General features: G+C 38.1%; 1 protein-coding gene across 5 annotated transcripts in view; it reads left to right on the top strand.

The window, feature by feature from the left end:
* PATJ (PATJ crumbs cell polarity complex component) overlaps positions 1 to 21,521 on the top strand; it is a 313,058-nt gene that overhangs the window by 76,913 nt on the left and 214,624 nt on the right. The gene's annotated exons all lie outside the window — the stretch shown is intronic.

The following is a 21,521-nucleotide window of genomic DNA, read 5'->3' as shown; positions in this document are numbered from 1 at the left end:
GAACATTTTCATCACCCCCAAAAGAAACCTTATGCATATTAGTAGTTATTCCCAATTCTACTCCTCTCCCTCCCCTTCACATGGAGGTTTTTGTAGTTTTGCTTACTGTTAATCTCATTGAGCTTAATTAAGTAGAAATGTGAAATGTCTACATGGTAAATATTTACATTTAATAATGGGGCACATAATATTTATGTATTTATATGTACCCCAAATATGACTAGGGTAAAATGATTGATACATTTGGGGAGGATGTGAAAGGTCACAATAAGACATCTATATGCTTACCAGCTTACCAGTTTATAGTACTTTTATTTTTTTAAAATTTATTATTATTATTATTTTTAGTTTATAGTACTTTTAGAGCTTCTGATTATTATGGGGAATTAAAACTGCTGGCAAGAGATCTCCTCACTTTTAAGATGCATATTTTAATACATTTGTGCTGCCTAAACACATTGTGGTTTAATAAAGCAAAAAAAGTCTTCTATCAAAGCACATAAAATGCCAAGAGATATAAAAATCAATTCTTTTGTTTTTAATATAATAAGGCAATCGGGAATAGATTAAAAGGAAAATATTTTAAGCAATATGTAAGACATTAAATTCCATATTTTGGCAGTGTGATTTAAGATTACTGAAATAGATTATATCTCTTTCGTTTTTGCTGGCTTATTTCTGTGCCAGATAACCTTCTTCGTTATTAGAACTTCTCTTTAGAATATTATTGAATTATGAGTGTTGATTTCAAATAATGTACATTTTGGGAAATATTTTTCTAAAAATATTAATACTATAAGATCCTGGAAGTTTATATATTGGTCCATATTAGAGGATATAAAACAAATGGCTGGTATATACCATTTGGCTGGTAGAACTCCCCAATGAAGTTCTATTACCTAGCACATGGTAGGTGATTAACAAATATTTGCAGAATGATTGCATAAAGTTTAGGTTAGCCTAAATTAACTGGGACTAAATGAACACATTCAATGGTATTTCTTCTTAACCATTTTGATAATTGGGATGTAGTTTAGAACAGTGGTCTCCAGCCTTTCGGACCTCACAGACCACCAGTGGTCCACAGACCACCGGTTGGCAACTGCTGGTTTAGAAGATACCTTTCAGATGTGGTCTTAGATATTTAGCTACATTTCCATTATTATTTGAATCTATCTATCTATCTATCTATCTATCTATCTATCTATCTATCATCTATCTATATTTGTACTCTTATATAATACTAGATGCCCGGTGCACGAATTCGTGCACGGGTGGGGGGTCCCTCAGCCTGGCCAGCAATTGAGGCTTATTGGGGGGACAGACAGGGGAAGGGATCCCAGGAGGTTGGCCAGCCAGTTCGGGGGCTGGCCGGCTGGGGGGAGGGGCTGCAGGAGGTTGGCCGACCAGGGGGAGGGGCCATGGGAGGTTGGCTGTAGGAGTGCACTGACCACCAGGGGGAAGCTCCTGCATTGAGCATCTGCCCCCTGGTGGTCAGTGTGCGTCATAGTGACTGGTCGACTGGTTGGTCGGTCTTAACGGTCGCTTAGGCTTTTATATATATAGACTAGAAGCCCAGTGTGTGAAATCGTGTGGCCCCCGCCCACCCACGCCGGTCTTTGGTTGTTAGGGCGTTAGGGCCATTGGGTTTTTATAATATAGACTAGAGGCTCAGTGCATGAATTTGTGCACCGGTGGGGTCCCTCGGCCTGGCCTGTGCCCTCTCACAATCCGGGAACCCTCAGGGGATGTCGGATAGCCAGTTTCGGCCTGATCCCCGCAGGCCCGATCCAGGCAGGAGGGAGCCTAATCCCTGCAGGCCAGTCCATGCAGGAGGGAGCCTGAAGCCCGTAGGCCCAATCCAGACAGGAGGGAGCCCAATCCTGTGCATTGAGTGTCTGTCCCCTGGTGGTCAGTGCACATCATAGTGACCAGCCGACCAGTCATTTGGTCGTTGGGTTGTTTGGTCGCTTAGGCTTTTATATATAGAGATATTATAATGGTTGTTTTATCCTGTTAAGTGACATTATCTGCAAGTTTTATACCTTGAATGTTGCACATTTAAGCAGGCAAGTGCTTCAGACATTTTTAAAACACTTCAGTAAAATAAGAAAAGAAAAACTTGCTGGTCCTTAATAATTTAATCCCTACTTTTTTTTAAATTTAATAAATCTTTATTGTTCAGATTATTACAATTGTTTCTCCTTTTTCCCCCCCATATCTCCCCACCACCCGGTTCCCACCCCCCCTCTGCCCTTACCCCCCCCCCCCCCCCCGCTGTCCTTATCCATAGGTGTATGATTTTTGTCCAGTCTCTTCCCGTACCCCCCACACAGACACCCCTTTCCCCCTGAGAATTATCAATCCACTCCCATTCTATGCCTCTGATTCTATTATGTTCACCAGTTTATTCTGTTCCTCAGATTTTTAATTCACTTGACTTTTAGAATCACTTATTGATAGATATATATTTGTTGTTCATAATTTTTATCTTTCCTTTTTTTCTTTTTCCTCTTTTTAAAGAATACCTTTCAGCATTTCATATAATACTGGTTTGGTGGTGATGAACTCCTTTAGCTTTTTCTTATCTGTGAAGCTCTTTAGCTGACCTTCAATTATGAATGATAGCTTTGCTGGGTAGAGTAGTCTTGGTTGTAGGTTCTTGCTATTCATCACTTTGAATATTTCTTGCCACTCCTGTCTGGCCTGCATAGTTTCTGTTGAGAAATCAGCTGATAATTGTATGGGTGCTCCCTTGTAGGTAACTAACTGTTTTTCTCTTGCTGCTTTTAAGATTCTCTCTTTGTCTTTTGCCCTTGGCATTTTAATTATGATGTGTCTTGGTGTGGTCCTCTTTGGATTCCTTTTGTTTGGGGTTCTGTATGCTTCCTGGACTTGTAAGTCTGTTTCTTTCATCAGGTGGGGGAAGTTTTCAGTCATTATTTCTTCAAATAGGTTTTCAGCGTCTTGCTCTCTCTCTTCTTCTGGTACCCCCATAATTCTGATGTTGGTACGCTTGAAGTTGTCCCAGAGGCTTCTTACACTATCTTCAACTTTCTGAATTCTCTTCTTGCTTCTCTGGAGGAGTGTCCTTTGCCTCTTTGTATTTCAAATCTTTGGGTTGATTCTTGCATTCCTCTAGTCTGCTGTTGGGTCTCTGTATAATATTTTTTATTTCAGTCAGTGTATGTTTAATTTCTAGTTGGTCCTTTTTCATATCCTCGAGGGTCTCATTAAATTTATTGGCCTTTTCCATGAAATTCTTGAAAAACCTTATAACCGTGGTTTTGAACTCTATGTCCATTTGTTTGTTCTCCTCCATTTCTTTTGTTTGGGATCTGTTTCCTTGCCTCCTCATTTTCGCTGCTTCCCTGAGTTGGTTGGGTAGCTTTGTGTACTAGGTGTCCTATTGGTTCAATGGGTCAGCCTCCCAGTTACCTGAGGTGGACACTCTTGGTGTACCCCTTTGTGGACTGTGTGTACAGCCTTGTTGTAGTTAAGTCTTGATTGTTGTTGGTGTCACTGGGAGGAATTGACCTCCAGGCCAATTGGCTGTGAGGACCCACTGTGTCTATATCGGAAGAATTGCTGTGCTGGAGACACAGTAGGGCTTTGGTGCTCACTGAGTCTGCCTCTTGAATGTGTCCCTGATGAGAGTGGTTGAAATCTGGTGTCGTCTCACACCGACCACTAGATACACTAGTGTCTGGATTTCCAATGGGGTGCAGGTCAGCTACTGTCTGAGGCCCCCCAGCAGGAGCTACAGCAAGAACTACAGTTTTCTCCTCTTTGCTTGGGCGGTTTTGGAGCAGTCTGACTGGAGCTGCAGTTAATTTGGTTAAGCTGCCACAGAATAGGCCATTTATATGCAAAAGCCACTGTGTGGAGCCTGGGCGGGTTTGTAGAATGTGCAGGGCGGGGTCTAAGGGTAGGGCGGGGTCTCTGGGCGTCACTAGCCTAGGGAGTGGCAAACGGCAATGGCTGCCGTCAGCCATCTCTGCCTTTCAGCGTTTCCAAGTCCCTGTGTCCTGCGCTCCAGCGCAGTAAACACTGATTGCTGGGTGCAACTCTGCAAAAAAGTCACTCTCACTTTCTGACCCGATGGCCGAGAGTCCAGCTTCTCCCCATAGGCGTCTGGGTCCCCCGCGTGTCCCCAGAAACTGGATTTCAGAGTGATCGGGAGTTTGTCTCCCTTTGGGTTGAAGAAAAGCCGTGCGCCCAGTCGCCTGCCGCCAGCCTGCTTTGAGCGCGCCTCCGTACCTCAGCTTTTCAGCGTTTGTGCTCCTTTCTCTTCTTAGTTGTAAATCTTCCACTCAGCCAGCTTTCCTGTGGTTCTGGGTGGTAGACGTTTTGTCTTTTAGTTGTATTTTTGAAATTGTTGTGCAAGGCGGCAGTTTAGTTGTTTAACTTTGCCGCCATCTTGGTTCCTCCAATTTAATCCCTACGTAACAGAAACATTTCCTTTTTATTTTTTTAATCCTCACCCAAGGCTATTTTTTTTTAAATTGATTTCAGAGAGAGTAAGAGAGAAGAGAGAGAGAGAAACATTAATGTGAGAGTGCAACATCAATCGGCTGCCTCCTGTACTCCCCCTACCAGGAATCGAGCCCACAACCCTGGCATGTGCCCTGACCAGGAGTTGAACCGGAAACCTTTTGGTACATGGGACAACACCCAACCAACTGAGCCACACCAGGGCTCCACTATAACATTTAGATAACACATAAACACAATTTAAAATTTGGAGCCTGGCAGGTGTGGCTCAGTGGTTGAGCATCAACCCATGAATCAGGAAGTCTGGTTTGATTTTTGATCAGGGCACATGCCCCGGTTAGTGGGCTTGATCCCCAGTAGGGGGCATGCTAGAGGCAGCCAATCGATGATGTTTCTTTCTCATCAATGTTTCTATCTCTCTATCCTCCCTTCCTCTCTCTAAAATCAATGTTAAAAAAATCATTTAAAATAAAATTTTATTTGGGGCAACTTAATTAACTGGTTATACCACCTCTTGTTGTAATTAGGTAATAAATTCTAAAGTTTAAAAATATTTTTTGCAAAACCAGGTGAAGGTTTAGCAAAAGCTATGAAAGGCTGTGTTCCTGGTTATTACTGTTTGATGCATCCCATATGAATGTATTAGATAGCTGAATAGGATCAGTGCAGATCCCCCACTCCCACCCCACCCTCAGGCTTAGCATATTTAGAATAAGAAGTGTGATAGAAACATCTTGGCCATGGGAGAAAGTGTTAGTAGAGTAGGAGAGCTTCTAGGTTGTAAAGGGCCTGCATTAGCAGTATTGAAGAGGTTGAAAATTTACCTTTGAATATTTAGTTAAACACATTTCTTTAGAACTAATAAGGAATTCTTCAAGAGCCTGACAAAATTGTATATGATATCTATTTCATAGATGCTTATGCAATTTCTTCATCTATAAAATGGAGATAATAATGTCCAGCTCAAAGGATTGTTGTGGGTTAAATAAATTAATGTGTAAAGTAGTAAAAATTATATTATTATGCAAATATGAGTATTACATTATTAATAATGATCCAATTAAAAATAAAGACAAAAATTTTTTATATTTTCCTCAAATGGAGCCCTACTACACTATATATGTACTCTGTCAATGTTCAACTATTTAGTGAGATTAAGAAAATTAATGTTAGATGTCTTTGTTTAGAGAAGTCTAAATTTAATTGTAAAGTTGTATTTTAAAATGCAGCCAACTCTTGATGAGCCATATGTAAATTATCCCATTGTGGATAATTGGCCAGAAATTTACTTTTTACATAAATTGAGCCAAACCTTAGGAAAAGATGAGTGAACCGATAAAGGATCTTGAGTTGGCCATGGGAATATGGGGTTGCTGTCTGGACAGGTGATTCGTGATTAACTACTGGTGGAAGTTTTGTAGCTGAGTAGAGAAAAGAAGCATGTCTTATGAAATGAAGGAGCTGAATCTACTGAACAATTCTGTAGTTCAGTCATATGGCCAAAGAGCAAAGTGTGGAAATTCACTTTCATGAAAAGCATTTTAAATAGATTGGAGCAAAGGAAAAGGAGACAGCAACAGGGAAGACAGTACATATGATTTGGGTGGTAAGTCTTCTCATTAGATTTTAAGGTAAAGGGATAGTAGCTCTGTTGGCTATTATTTGAATGAAGCAGAATATTTGTTAATTTCAAATATTCTTTGGCACTACTCCATGTAGTGACTAGTGAAAATCCTGCCCTGTATATGTACCATATTAGAAGAGTCATTGATTGGTCACTGTAACATCATGCTGTATAGGATTGTGTCATGGAAAACAGCAATGTGCATAATTGGTTGAACATATGAATATTGTGGCCAACTATGTACTCTCTAAGCATCATTAAACACTTCAGAAATTTGGTTATACATTTCTGTAGTATAGTTTCTTGCCAGTTTCTAGGTGTGGCTTACATATTGTGCCCTAGTTATTTTTGTCTTAATTCCCTAATATCTATGTGTAATGTCTTTATTCCTTGGAATATTACTAATGCTCACACTAATATTAATCCCAATATACAAATAAAATTAATACAAATTAAATAGTAATAGCTAACATTTACTGAGTGTTTACTACTTGCTAGGCACTGTTTTAATTGCTTTATGTATTCCTCCCAAGAACCATAGGAAGTTCATACTATTATTATCCTCATTTTAGAATTGAGGAACCGGAAGCACAGAGAGGTTAAGTAACCTGTTCAAATTCACACAGCTAGTATGTGGCAGAACTAGAATTTAACTCAAACATTTGGCTCCCAGAGTCTACGCTTTTAACCACCACACTCTACTGCTTCGTTTCTTATGAGGATTACTTCCATGTGCATTTTATTACCAGGGATCCCTGTAATTAATTTATCACAGCAGATCTTTCTATTTTTCCAGCTTGCAAAAATTTTTCATGTCTTTAAGATAAACCATTAGATAATATTCTTAATCTTATATGAAAGTTTAGTAAGTATTAAAAATTAATATACTGTGTTCATGTGCATTGTGTAAGAACTAGTGTTTATTGTTTCAAACAAAAGTAATTACAAATTTAAGAATCCTAAGTTAGTGCAAGTAATTTGTTGTGGGTTAATGTTCAATAATGAAGCAATTATTGGTATTCTGAGAATCTGTAATTTTTTAAATCTACCATAAAGCTTGAAATACATTTAGAACTGTGTGGATTTTACCTTCAGTTGACCTTATAAATTAAACATGGCAAGTGGATATTTTCTGGTGTTTTGATTTATGTTGAACTTTGAATAACCCCTCATGATTATAAATCACCAGACATGTTTGACATTAGCCAATTTTTGAACATTAGCCATGATATTGCCATTCTTGATACTTTTGAATTTTAATGATTTAGAAGGTAAAATTTATTAACCAATAGTTCTCCCTCCCACACCCCATACCTAATTTTTCTCCCCTTCTGATATGGACAGATTCAATGTTTGTCAAGACAGATATTTTTTAAAAACTTTGGGTTTACCTCAGATACTGAAAGAGATAAAAAATAGAAAGCTTAATAGCACAGCCATTGAGAGGTTATTCATACATAAACTGTTAGTAATGCTTTAAAAAGTTGTTTGAAAGACCATGGGCAAATGATGATTCATTGAAAAAAATAGTGAAAGTATTCATCCTGATAGAAATTAAGTGATTAATTTTTCTTAATAGAAGAAATGGGTTATAGAACCCAAGTAGTATTTGTCTTAGATATGGTATGCCTTAGTATTTGTGAGAAAAACAGTGTGCAGTTTTGACTACCAACTCTACTAGTATTAGATGGGATTCTCTTCACAAAAGACTTAAAAGGTGTAAGAAGGGACTGTATAAATTTCATGTATGTATCTTTAAATTGATGTTTTTCTTATGTGCAACAGAATGAGTTTATGAAAACATTAAAAATGTTTTAAAGATAAGTAATACATATATATGGCATAAAAATTTAAAGATACATAAAGGTATCCCATGACAAGTGATTCTATCTTTGACCATCATCTCTCATGTATTCCAGATAAAACTCCTGATTTTCTTGTTTATTCTCCCAGGATATTTTATACATACATGGTTGGCTCAGTAATAGTTTTTGGTTGCTAATATTTTTTATATGTAAATGGAATATGTCATAAACATTTTAAGCACATTGCTTTTTTCCTCAATTATATGTTCTTTCATTTTGGTATTTATAGAACTACCTATTTCTTTTTTATATATTTTGTTAAATTTATTGGAGACCTAGTTCTTTTTAATGACTGCATAATATAATATAATATTGTCAATGTACAATAATTTATTTAACCAATCTCCTGTACCCAGTTGGTGAATATTTTAAATGGGGTTCTAGTGGATATCCTTGTCATACTCTTGCAAAAAGGTGGGAATAGTATCTTGTGACAAATTCCTGTAAGTGGAATTGCTTATCAAAAGAGCATCTCTTGCCCAGCCAGTGTGGCTTAGTGGTTGAGCATCAACCCATGCACCAAGAGGTCACATCTTCGATTCCTGGTCAGAGCCTGGGTTGCAGGCTCAATCCTCAACAGGGGGGCCTGCAGCTAATTGTTTGATGTTGATATTTCTCTCTCATTGATATTTTTATCTCTCTCTCTCAAAAAAAAGAAATCAATAAAAAAAGAGCATCTCTCTCTGTCTTTTTAAAAAATTGAATTTAATTTTTTCCATCACCACTTTCCCCTCTGCCCTCTTTCACCTTCACCCACCCTCGCATTCACACTGTTGTCCACGTTCATGAATTCTCTCTCTCTCTCTTTTTCTTTTTTGAAAAGAGCATACATCTTTTATTTTTTAAAAAAATATTTTTATTGATTTCAGAGAGAAAGGAAGAGGGAGAGAGTGACAAAAACATCAATGATGTGAGAGAATCATTGATTGGCTGCCTTCTGCACACCCTCTACTGGGGATAGAGTGCGCAACCCAAGCATGTGCCCTGACCTGGAATCAAACCTCCTGGTTCATAGGTCCGTGCTCAACCACTGAGCAACACTGGCCTGGCAAGAGCATATATCTTTTAAATTTTGGTAGAGTTTTACCAAATTGCTTGAACATAACTGTTTGTGAGATTCACATGTATTTAGACCATTCAAATGGATGCCTTCTTATATAGTCATTTCTTTATTCAGATAATTCTCTTGGAAAATAAAATGCAAGCAGGTGCATGATTCATGAATTTGCTAATGGTTTTCCATGATATGACAGATTAAAGCATAGCAATATATAACTATCAATTTTGTTTTCATTTTATATTGGCAGTAATTAATTTATTGACCTTTATAACTAAAAGCACATAAACTACTTACCCAGAAGTCTATTCATATTTCTTCCACCAGTTTTAATTGTGTTTATCAGAAAATTGAGTTTAAAAGTGGAAGAAATGAAAGATTTTAATTTTCGCTACCAGAGTTGAATGCTGGGTGAATTTGCATGAATGCTACCATCAGTATGTAATATTCAGTAATTTGCAGAAGCCCAGTCTTTGTGTTTGTATTAGCTGATTAGTTTACAGAATTCAGGATATAGAATTTGATAGATTTAACCTAATTTTAACATATAGTAGTACAATTGATCCTTGAACAATTTGGGGGTTAGGTACATTGACCATGCAAAGCTGAAAATACATATATAACTTTTGACTCCCCCAAAATGTAACTACTAATAGCCTACTGTTGATCAGAAGCCTTGCCAATAAGATAAGTAGATAATTAACACATATTTCATGTTATATGTCTAACATACTGTATTCTTTTTAAAACAATATATTTTTATTGATTTCAGAGAAGGAAGAGGGAGGAAGAGATAGAATCATCAATGAGGAGAGAGAATCATCAATTGGCTGCCTCGCCTCCTGCACACGCCACACTGGGGATCGGGCCCGCAACCTGGGCATGTGCCCTGACCGGGAATTGAACCATGACCTCCCGGTTCATAGGTTGAAGCTCAACCACTGAGCCACACTGGCCAGGCCATACTGTATTCTTAAAATAAAGTAATCTAGAGGGGAAAAAATATTATTAAGAAAATCACAAAAAAGTGAAAATACATTTACAGTATTTCTTGAAAAATATTCCATGAATAAATAGACCAACACTGTTCAAACCCGTGTTATTCCAGGGTCAACTGTACATATATTAGTATTACTAAAAAGTCAGATACAAACCTATACTATGTCCAGAATCTAACATATAGAGGATAGTAATGTATTGCAAGTTATTATACAGTTCTACTTTAATGCTCATGGTATCCCATAACATGGCCACCATATCTTTTTTTTTTTCCTTTTTTTAAGGAGCTTTTTGGGTCCAACTCACCATGTAGCATTAAGATCTTGGTACAAAGCAAAATGTAGTCAGTCTATTAGTAATGGTAGTGTCCATGTTCTTGCAAATACATAGCTACTGTTGAACAAATCACACAGCTGCATTTAAAGGTCACTCTTGCTTAACAGAACTTAGGGGAACCGATAAAGACTACTCTTTGCCCATCCCTTATTCCTGTCCACATTTATTTTTATTAACATCAAAGTACTGTAAGCTCCAGTGCCAACTGGGCCGAAGATTTCTTTTCACGGGGGATTTGCTTTCTTTCCCTCTATGGGAAAGTTCTGTATCCTTTAAATCATTTTAAGCTGCTTCATTTGAAAAATAATTCTTAGTGATGTGTTCATGGAGTGGATTGATTGTGGCTACTGGGGAAATTCTCTCATGGCTTAAAGATCGCTTTTCAAGCCTGCAAAGTAGGTGAATGAAGGGAGCCCGCTCCTGGTGTGTGGAGTATGTAGTGTGCTCGGGATGATGGCCGACTTCCCAGAACTTCCCTGCAGCAGGACTAAAGGCATCAGGAGACCAGAAGCCACTTAATAAGAGATCAAAGAGGCTGTGTGTGTATCAGCTTGAAACCCAGATCGCACAGATCAAACGCTTGCCCGAGCGAGGCAGCTGCAGGAGGATGGAGTTAGCAGGAGGCCTCAGAGATCTTAAGTCAGGCCTGATGTTGAACTTTGCGGGAATTTCATGGCTCTTCTGGAATACGAAGCTGCAAAAAATCCCATTGTGTCTAATGGAGGAGAGAGAACGTAGAGAGCAGGCAGCAACAGCTCGTCAGCTGGGTGGTGCTTTCCACAGGGTAGCTCTCCTGTGAACAGGGTCGCTTCACACTAGAAGGCACTGCCGAGGAGGAGATATTCAAAATGAAATATCCATTGTGTTCCCTTTAGTGAGTATTTCAGAAATGGCCAAAACTGTACATATTAGTATTTATAAAACAACCATGAGGAGCTAAAATATAGACATGGAGATGCTTAGATTTACTGCAACACCTGATTTTTGCAGATCTCCTGAGAAATACTCAAGATTTCCCAGGAAATTCGTGGCTCTCAGTCTGGCTATGTGTCTGTGTCTCCCATGTAATTAAAAATAGAATAATATATATTTTTAAAAAGAATTGGTCTAAAGAAGAAACTCGGCCTCCAGAGGTATTTCATCACCAGTCTTCCCCTACCTCTAGGTGTGAGTGTGTTTTGGAAGTTCCCACTGGAGTCTCATGTCAGTGTTAAAAACCATGCTAGTCAATAAAAGTCATTGCCCTTCCTAGAGTATGGCAGAAAGACTGAATTAAAGCCATGAGCAGGCTTTAAGTCTGTTTTCCCATGGTGTGATTTGTACTGCTCTGCCCTGCCCCTGCTTGTGGTTGTCACTTGGAGCCAGGCAGGGATTCAGAGAAACTATGCTCTTCCCAGTGAGGGCCAGCAAGTGTTGCTGCCCCCTTCTGGTACCTAAGGCCTGATTTGGTAATGATTCCTGAAAGGGCATAGGTTACCTGATCTTTTTTAGAGCTCACATTCCCCTTTCGCCTGCCCCCTCTTGTATTCGGGTTTAATAAGCTATTGTATCCACCAGTATGCTACTGTGAACATCTGGTATGGTTATGAGCACTAGCTTACGAGTCAGAAAGGGCTAGGATTTGCATTCTAGCTCTGACACCCTACTTAGGACTTTGAACAAGCTTATCAGTCTTTCTTATTCTCAGTTTACTGAAACAATAAGTGTTAAAGTGGAAATAATATTTGCCTGGAAGGTTGTGAAGACTAAATAAAAAAAGGTGTACATAAATGCCCATACTTTGTAGGCATAAAATGTGTTACTCTACTGAAAACTGATGGCGAAGATTTTCAAAGGTCGAATCTGAGCACAGACTTGCTATACATGTTATTCATTCTCTCAAAAAAAATTGTTTACTTAATATGAACTAGTATGAGGGATATAAAGATGAAGAGCTATGTTCCCTTTAGCAATCTTTCATTTAACAGATGTATAGTGAACATATTCTGTGCCAGGCACTGTTCCAGACACAGGGGATATAGCAGTGAGCAAAAATAGCCAATAGACCACATGTCCTCATGGCGTTTAAATTTCATTGGGAATAGAGAGATAGTGGACAACTAAACATATATTAAAAGAGAATAAAGAAAACAGACATGGGAACAACTCTATATAATACACTGTGGTGTTAGCAGTGATGGGAGTAAGACTAAGAGACCCTGTGGTGATTGTCAGGACCCTCACAGGGAATTGAGGCATGCTTTGTGGATAAGCAGGTAGTAGACATTCCAGGCACAGGAATGTCCTGGTATTGGTAATTTGGTCCCAATTTCATGTCTTTATTTTCTTTAGTGACCGTGAGCTGTTTAATATCTATCTAAAGTTTTAAGTGTTATTCCTTTTAATGAAAAACCCTTTGAGAAACATTGTGTTCTAATATTTCTAATATTTTATATGGAAAACATGACTACCATTTTCCATGGTAATAATAGCCAGTTATTATGTACTGTTTATTCTGTGTCAGGCATTGTTGAAAGCCTGGGGTGGGGGTATTGATTTAATCATTTCTGCAATCCCATGAGGCATTTCCTATAGTCATCCTCATTTTATGGATGAAGAAACTGATGACAAGAGGTTAAAGAATTTGCTCAGAATCACCCAATTAGTCACTAGTGGAGCTGGGCTCCTAGTCAAGTAGTGGGAAAGTACAGTCTTTAGACCAGAAACAACACTGGTCCTTCATAATTATGGCTCAAGTGAAAGGTGATAAAATTTTTCATTTGTCTTTCCAGAGAGACATACTTATTACAGTTCCAGAAGATTAATTCAGAGTATTCCTGAATCCTTACAGCCCCGTGCCTTTTCTCCTCTAAAGGACAAAGCTCTTTAGAGACCTGCTGGCTTTTTCATTGCTCGAGAGTAGAAACTGGGTGTGTTCTACCTTGGATTTCGCAACAGGAACTCCTTGGCCTGTTTCCTGCACAGTTTCAAGATGTCAAAGTTTTATTCCACATGTTGTGTGTTACATAGCAAGAGTATTGGTTGCCCTCTCGAGGATTAAAAACATATTGCAGAATCTTTTCTGAGGAATGAAGGGCATCCTGTGCCCTTCGTGTGGCACTGGTTATCAGAGAACCTCTCAGCCTAGAGGGGGCTCCTGTCTCAGTGTCTGCTTTCAGGGAGAATGAGGACTGAGGACCCCAGGCTGCTCTGAGGCGCTGTTCCGGTGCATAGGTCTGCATAGCTGAAGTATAGGGCCAACCCTTGGTTTGCATGTCTTAAACATGTAATTATAACATCATGAATGGTTTGGCAATGGATAGCACTGCTGGCCTATATCACATGTGCTCAGCTAAATTTAGAAGGCAGTAAATGAGATGATAAGTGTCAACTCCTCAAACCCATTTATCCTACTAACTTCTTTTCCATCCTCATCTTCCTAGTAGTAGTAGTAATAATAATAATAATAATAATAATAATAATAGCAACAGCACTTATGAAGTGATTTCTATGAGCTTGCTAAGGTCTTCACATGCCTTATCTCATGTAATGCTTTCAGTAGCTCTATGAAATCTGTACTGTTGTTATTTCCACTTAGAAAGGAGAAGCCCGAGTCTTAGAAATTAAACAACCTGAGCAATGTCACTTAGCTGGTATTTGAAAGGTTATAGGTTGAGAATAATTTTTTTAGAATATTAAAATGAATTCCAAAACTACTATTAAAAAAGCTTTTAAAAGTTTTATGTGTCTGTACTTCCTCTGCATCATAATAACTTTCAAGTTAATGTTTGGTGTGTTTTTTTCTGGAAGATTTTGAGATATTTCTTTTTTTAAATATGTTTTTTTAGTGATTTTTAGAGAGAGAGAGGAAGGGAGAGGGACAGAGAGATAGTAGGATTGATTATAGAGAAATATCTCAATCAGCTGCCTCCTGCACACCCCCTATTGGGGATTGAGTCTGCAACCCGGGCATGTGCCCTGACCGGGAATCAAACTGGTGACCTCTTGGTTCATGGTTTGATGCTCAACCATTGAGCCACACCAGCCTGGCTGGGATATTTCTTATTTATAAGTTCATTTTCTACATTTAATTTTTTTTGTAAAATATACATAACAAAAGTTATCACAACCATTTTTAAGTGTATAGTTTCATAGTGTTAAGTATTATTCAAATTTTAACTAATGTAATTTTAATAGAGGGTTTGACTTTGCACTTTTATACTACTGTTTGCCTGGTGGAACCCCAGCCATTTCAGCCAGATAATGGGACTTGTAGATAAAGGACAGTTGTGTGATTTGTTTTTGTTTTCCTTACAACCAGTGAAAGTCCTGGGCCAGGGGTGAATGGTAAATGTGTAAATAATTACAGCATAACATACATTTTTCAAGATATGAAATATCCAAGGAACATATTTAATATCCAAGAAGAATATCTAGTAGGATACAACAGGGGATAAGAGAAAGCAACAGTCTTTAAAAAAATCTTCAAGATGGGACTTCCACTTGAACCATTTTGAATATTATGGTACTTAAAGTAGATTTTTAAAGTACTAAGCTATCTATAATAATAAAAGCGTAATATGCTAATTAGACTGGACGTCCTTCCGGATGAAGTCAGGCCTGCTAGGGAAGCCCAGGTCCCAGGTGCCAGAGGGAAGCCGGTGCCTGCAGCCGGAGGAAGGAAGGCCTACTTTTGCATGAATTTCGTGCATTGGGCCTCTAGTACAGAATAAAATTACCTGCAGGCTTTTTTCCCCCCCTGCTTTAGAATATATTTTGATCTTTTTGCAAGCTTCTCTGTCCACTTCTCTTCCATTGAACTTTTAATTGCCTTACTTATTGTGCTTACTGTGCTGCTTAGGGACTATTTAGTTCTATGTGTGATGAGTGTAAAAATCTATTCTTAATGCCTAATAGTATTTAGGAAGTAATAAGATACAAGGAGCCAGAAACCATATCGGTTTAATCTATCTTGAGTGCACTGAATGTATTTTGTGGGTACTTACTTTGAACATGATGATGTGGTTCTTGGTATGATTAGTATAATACTTGGCTATATTATAAAATAGTTAAAAATGGGGTTAGATTCTGATGAGATAGCTTTCTCATTATTCATTAGAATCATTTAGTTATTGCCTTATGTTCACTATAAATACATTTATTTCTCTGTCCTAAGGGTAAATGCTTAGCTTGTTGGTCAAATCAGAAGAAGCTCTTTTAGTATGATTAATTACATGCCACGTTCTTAAACCAGGACTATTCTTGAGATTTTAATTCAACTAATAGTCCCTGACATGTCTTTTCTTGATATCTAAAAATGGCAAAGGGAAAAAAGGTTGTTTTAAGACTCACATAAAAAAAGGGCAATGTCATATATATTTTGTTGTATCTTCTGTTTTGATGGTGGAATACCCAGGAAGTTAGGACTTGTGTAGTTAGTGGCCTTTTTCTAAGTTCTTAAAAGATATCACTAACAAAAATATGTCATACTTGTGACCACAGTGTATCTCTTTTTCATTGCTGATGCTGTGTTTTGAATTAACTTTCATCATTCCCTGCTTGTTATAGAGTTTTGTGAATGTTTTGGTAGAAATTAATGACAAATTTGACTCAAGATACTCAGTCAAATTTAGTTAGAAGAGTTCAGAGTTGATAGAGTGGATTATAAATGTCATGTATCCAACTTCCTCACTTTACAATTAAGGAAACAGACTCAGAGAAATGAAGAACTTATGAAACTATACACAGCCAGGCTGGCCCCAAGCTGGGGCTCAAAACTTGTCCCTTATTTCTAATCCATACCCATTTTACCACTGGTGGATTGACTATCTGTCGTCTTGACTCTCCTGTGTATATATTTTTTTTTCTTTAAAAAAAAAAAATCTTTGGATTCCTGTTTCCTGCCTGACATTGCTACCAATGGAAATTTTAATTTATGCCAGATGTATAGCCGAGTGTCTGAAGATCACTGTCTTTTCCTTAAGACGTATTTCTGTGTGTGTGTGTGTGTGTGTGTGTGTGTGTGTGTGTGTGTGTGTAAAGGAACCCTTTTTTTGCCTTTCTTTATACCCACTTCCTTTTTCTGCCTACCTCTAGGATGGAATAGTTAGCTATCTCCCATTTAAACTTAATGGTTTTTTTTCTGCATTCTCCCTTTTAGTAACTTCCTCAAGATCTGATTTTGAAAACTTACTTCGGTGTTAAATTTATTTAGATTTTAACTCAATGCTTTTTTAGTTCAAATAATAGTGGCCACATTTAAGAGAATACTCTTTACAATAAAATATTTGGCTACTTGGCTGCTTTCATAGTTTTCTCTTAGTTGACAATTATTGAGTTTGGACAGTTCTCATAAAATACTACAGAGCTAGCTACCTTATGTTATTCAGAAATTAATATGTATAGATCCTATAAAATTATCTTTCAAACATACTTCCTCATAAGAATAAATATTTGTGGAATGAAGCTTCGTAGCCTAATTCTATAATAGTGTGCACCACAGCATTGAATTCATTGGTTAGAAGATCTGTTCAATTTTAGAGCACTTTGTATTTCATAGTTGTTCAAAGTTGTTTTTCTAGGAGTCCTTTCACTTTGGTGAAGGACTCCTGTAGTACAGGAGAGCATGTATTTTGGCTGTGGTGAGCTATATATACAACAGCACAGAACTTCAATCACATAGAATTAAGACCATATAAATTAACCTTATTTCCTCTCATGAGTGTACTATAGGCCAATTTTATATTTGAATAGACTTAGTTGACAGTAAGTGTCAAAGTTATCAAAGGTAAAGTAATTTATACACAAATTTTTATCTGAAATAAACGATGGCCTATCTCCTTACCTTCCTGCTGTGATCTTTAACTTCCTATTACATTACTTAATGTTTTCAAAAGTTTGGGTGTTGGATACAGAATAGTTTTAAAAGAAGAAAAACAAAGTTGTTATTTATTTAGAGTCCATATGGTTAAGTCATTGTTACACTGTGATTTTTGTTTTTCTTCATTGGAGTAGTACTCCAAGGCCTATAAATGTTGAATGTCAGAGCAGTCCATGTCTGTCTCATGTGCCTCTTGTTTTAAAAAATGCCTTACTTATAATGCACTGACCAATTTATCAAATGTGACCACTTTTCTTCCTGTTCATTTCGTCTGTGTCTTTATGTAACATTTCCTGCTGCATTCCTTGCACTGAGCTTGCCATGCTTGCTTGTCTGTATTTGCAGTTTTCGTATTGGAGCAGCTTTCTAGCTAGAGCTCTCTGCCTCTGACAGAGCTCATGTTTCAACGGAACCACCTCCCCATCCCAGGTGACGCCCATGCACCCTGCTTGAGTTTATGTGACTTTGGTGTCTTTGATCTGTGGGAATGTCCACAAATATTCATATAATACATTTTATAGATGTTTCAGAAACTTTGAATCCCATCCATTTGAGCATAATGAGTGTCATATGTTTGTATCTGTTCATGTACTCACCAAATGAATGGGTTCTTGAGAAAGTAAATGTAAATGAAAAATCTGGCAAACAAACGCATGTTTTACCTGTCTGTGCAGCATGCTGCACATTTAAGGAGCTCAGTTTTATACGCTTGGACAATGGAATAAGTTTACCTTCTGGCAATTTGCCTTCTTTCAACATTCATTCATTCACTTAGCAAATACTTACCTTAAGATAGAGGAGCACATCCCTTAGTGGCTAAGAGCATAAACTTTGCAACTTAACTGAGTGGTTTAAATTCTGGTCCTGCCATTTATCAACAGTGTGCTTTAGTTATTTAATTTTTCTCTGCCTTAATTTTCTCATCTGGAAAGTAAGGATAATAAGGGCATCTACCTCATGTGGGTGTGAGGATTAAATAGGTTCAAATAAGTAAGATGCTTAGAAGATGCCTGGCATGGCAAGAGCTGAGGAAGTATACCCAGTTGATGTTGCTGTTATTGTTGTAATTCATATATGATGGTATGCCTTTGGTGTGTTTATGATCCACTGAGGAGAGAGAAACTGAATAGATTCAGTCATTTGATATTTCAACTGCTATTCAGTGCCTTCTATGTGGCAGGCACTGTAGTAGGCCCTGGAAATAAAACAACAAATAAGCAAACATATTCTTGCTCTCTTGAAACTTATTTTTAGTAGAGAAGACAGTTACAATAATTTCAGTGGAATGTCAAAAATTTTATCATAGGGAAAATGCAAGGTGCTGTGAATACATCTAGCAGGAGAACCTAACTTACTCCAGGGGATCAGGGACAGTAAGGAAAATATATGATGACAAATGCTATGCTGGTAGGTCTTTCTTAGGTTTAGAGACAGTGTGTGGGGCGAATGGGAGTGGGCAGTGATATATGTGGGAACAGCGAAAGGAGACCAGACTGCACTCCAGATCTGAAGGAATTTCTCTGCCAAAAGGTTGGGACTTTGTCCTGAAGGCTGTATCACTGAAGTGTTTGAAGCAGAGGAGGAATTGTGGTCACATTTTTATTTTTAAAGTCATTCTTTTATCTCCCTAGAAAATAGACTGATGGAGGTAAGACTGGAGACAGGTAGACCTATTGGGAGGCTGTAGCAGTTGCACAAGGTAGAAATAATGAGAAACTGAATAAGGTAGTGGCAGTGGAAATGGAGAGACAGGATCAGATGGAAGAGAGCGATCCAAGTGACTTGCCTTAGTCAGCAACTCAGTGGAGGGGTGAGGGAGAGTAAGTGAATACCTGGGTATATGGTAATACCACTCAGGGAGGATGGGAGGAGAGGAGTCAGTGTGTCAGCTTGGATTTCCCCCAACATTGACACATCCTGTATCTATATATATAAAAGCCTAATATGCAAAGTGTCCCCTCATGAATTTAACTGACCGGGAGTTCGATCGATCACTATGATGTGCACTGACCACCAGGCAGCGATGCAGAATGAAGGCAGACCCCGGCCGGGAGCTGACAACTGGGGAAGAGAAGCCCTGGCCAGTAGCTGGCAGCCGCTAGGAATCCTACCCGTGCACAAATTTCGTGCACTGGGCCTCTAGTTTATAATAAATATCAAACATTAGCATTACTTTGAGAGACCTCAAAAATCCTTATATCCATTGTTCTTCAGACAGGTATGGTGATGTTATTCACTTTTGAGACAGCAGTTAGGTGGGTTCTCTTGGGAATATACAGCTAGTAGTGAGGAGAATTTGGGTGAAATCTCCTACTTTCTTATATAGTATTCTGATGAAAGTTGGCTGCTCTTAATTGATTGTAGGCATGTGATAATATATTTTTTTTAAAGAGCTGTAGGGAACAACCTTCATTGGTGATTGACTTAAAGCATCAGATGGGATATCATTAGAATATGTATAATGACATAAGGCTTTTAAATAAAGAGGGGGAAATATCTTTCAGAAGAGAATGGCTTGCATAGTAAAAGACGTGTCTTGTGTTTTGTGACTGGTCTTTAGTGCCCTCTATTGGCTGCTTAGTCTAAAACATCTTGATTCTTGAATACAGTGTTCCTTGCAGTGTTATTTACCAAAAGAAGAAAACTTAGAGATTTTAAACTTGTGTAAAGGAGATAAAAACTGATGGGGACTTAAAAATCTGCATGGGGTCAAAGAGTTGGATAGAGGTTTTGAGAAATATCCTTATAACATGTTGTTGGATATAACATGGGTATGATATTATGGACTATATTTTCAGAAAATAGACTTTTCTGGTGAGAAGCAGCCTGAATCTGGCTGTGTGTTTTTTTCCTTGCCTTTTTAGCATTTTTTTTTAAATGCAGCAAAGCCTCGGGAATAGTAGCCACCCCAGTAGGCAGTGGCAGCTGCTTTTTCCATAGGGTGGCTGCTACATGTGATGACCATGACGGGAAATGGCTGTGACTCCTTAAAGCCACTTCACATTCAGCTGTGTGGGAAATCACACAGTCGGAAAGTCATCCCAGGAAATGAAGCAGTGATTACACACTATGTATGGGCCGTCTTCAAAGGTGGCTTGTCTTCTTTTGAGTGACAAAGGAGCTAGCTGCCTTTGGGTTCCCTTCTCCAGGAAAAGTGGTGGTAGATTAGATTTAGTGCTTAGAATCACTAGAGGGCCGAGCCTGAGTAAATGTTAGTGAGCAAGCACACCTGACACTAGCCTGAGCTCTAAAGAAGACTGGACTTTGTGTAAATAAGTTCTCACCGTGACTTTTCCATTATTTCCTGGCTACTCTTCCTTTGAAATGTTTCTAATTATTTTAACCAAACCAATTCACCTATTTATTGGGTTAAAAATACTACCATTTGATTTGGTGTTATATGAAACTACAGAGATCACTCACACCAACCTGGTGAAGTCATTTATTTGCTTTCGGTATATTTTACTGTTGCCGTTTTCTCTAAGAAAGTTGAGTAATTATTAATATGAAGTAATGCTAGCTGCTTTCTGTGCATTTCACGAGGGGAATAAGCTATTATGTAGTTTCCCTTCCCCCCCAATAAAAAAGCTTTCCATCAAAAACTGACATCCTAAATGAAGGACATAATTGTACAGCTTATTTATTAGCATGTCAAACTTAAAATGTAATGGTTTCATATTTCAAAATGAAAAGTGTGTTGTGATTCATGGTTGCCAGTGACAAAATAGACAGCTCTTTTATATTACTGCGCTGATTGCCTGCTGATATACCACTGTATTTTTTATTTTTTATTTTTTTGGTTCTTTTCTGTTCTCTTCCTATGCAATAGCTCCCTCTACTTGAAAATATTGGTGTAATTATAGTTTAACACTCTGTACTTTGTTAATGAGTTCCCATGACAGTTTGTAATTTTGATACTCTTCATAAATGCGTGGGGTTAAACATCAGGTCAGGTTAGAAATTTACCAAGACTCACTTGACTTGGGAGTGGAAAAGCAAGGTTAGTTAAGGAAAGTAAGATACGTTGCTGGAAGGCATTTTTTAAGGAATTAGCTGTGTAGCCTTTGTTGATTCATATAGGGCATGTTTGTTTAAAATGCCATGCAGTACTTGAAAATGAACCTTGGTGTCTGAATCACAGAGGCATAGGAAACTGGGAAGTTCAGGGAAGTTCAAGGGAAGCACCAAACACTTCACACAGACACAGCCTAGAACTTGGCAGATTCTCACTCGGTCAACTCCAAAGGCTTATCATTCTATTACAAAACGTGGCAGTTTCTCTACTTG

This window comes from Cnephaeus nilssonii (assembly GCF_951640355.1).
Source record: "Cnephaeus nilssonii genome assembly, chromosome: 7".
Lineage (NCBI taxonomy): Eukaryota > Metazoa > Chordata > Mammalia > Chiroptera > Vespertilionidae > Cnephaeus > Cnephaeus nilssonii.
Note: the sequence above shows the minus strand (reverse complement) of the source record. Positions and strands in the feature narration are given on the sequence as shown.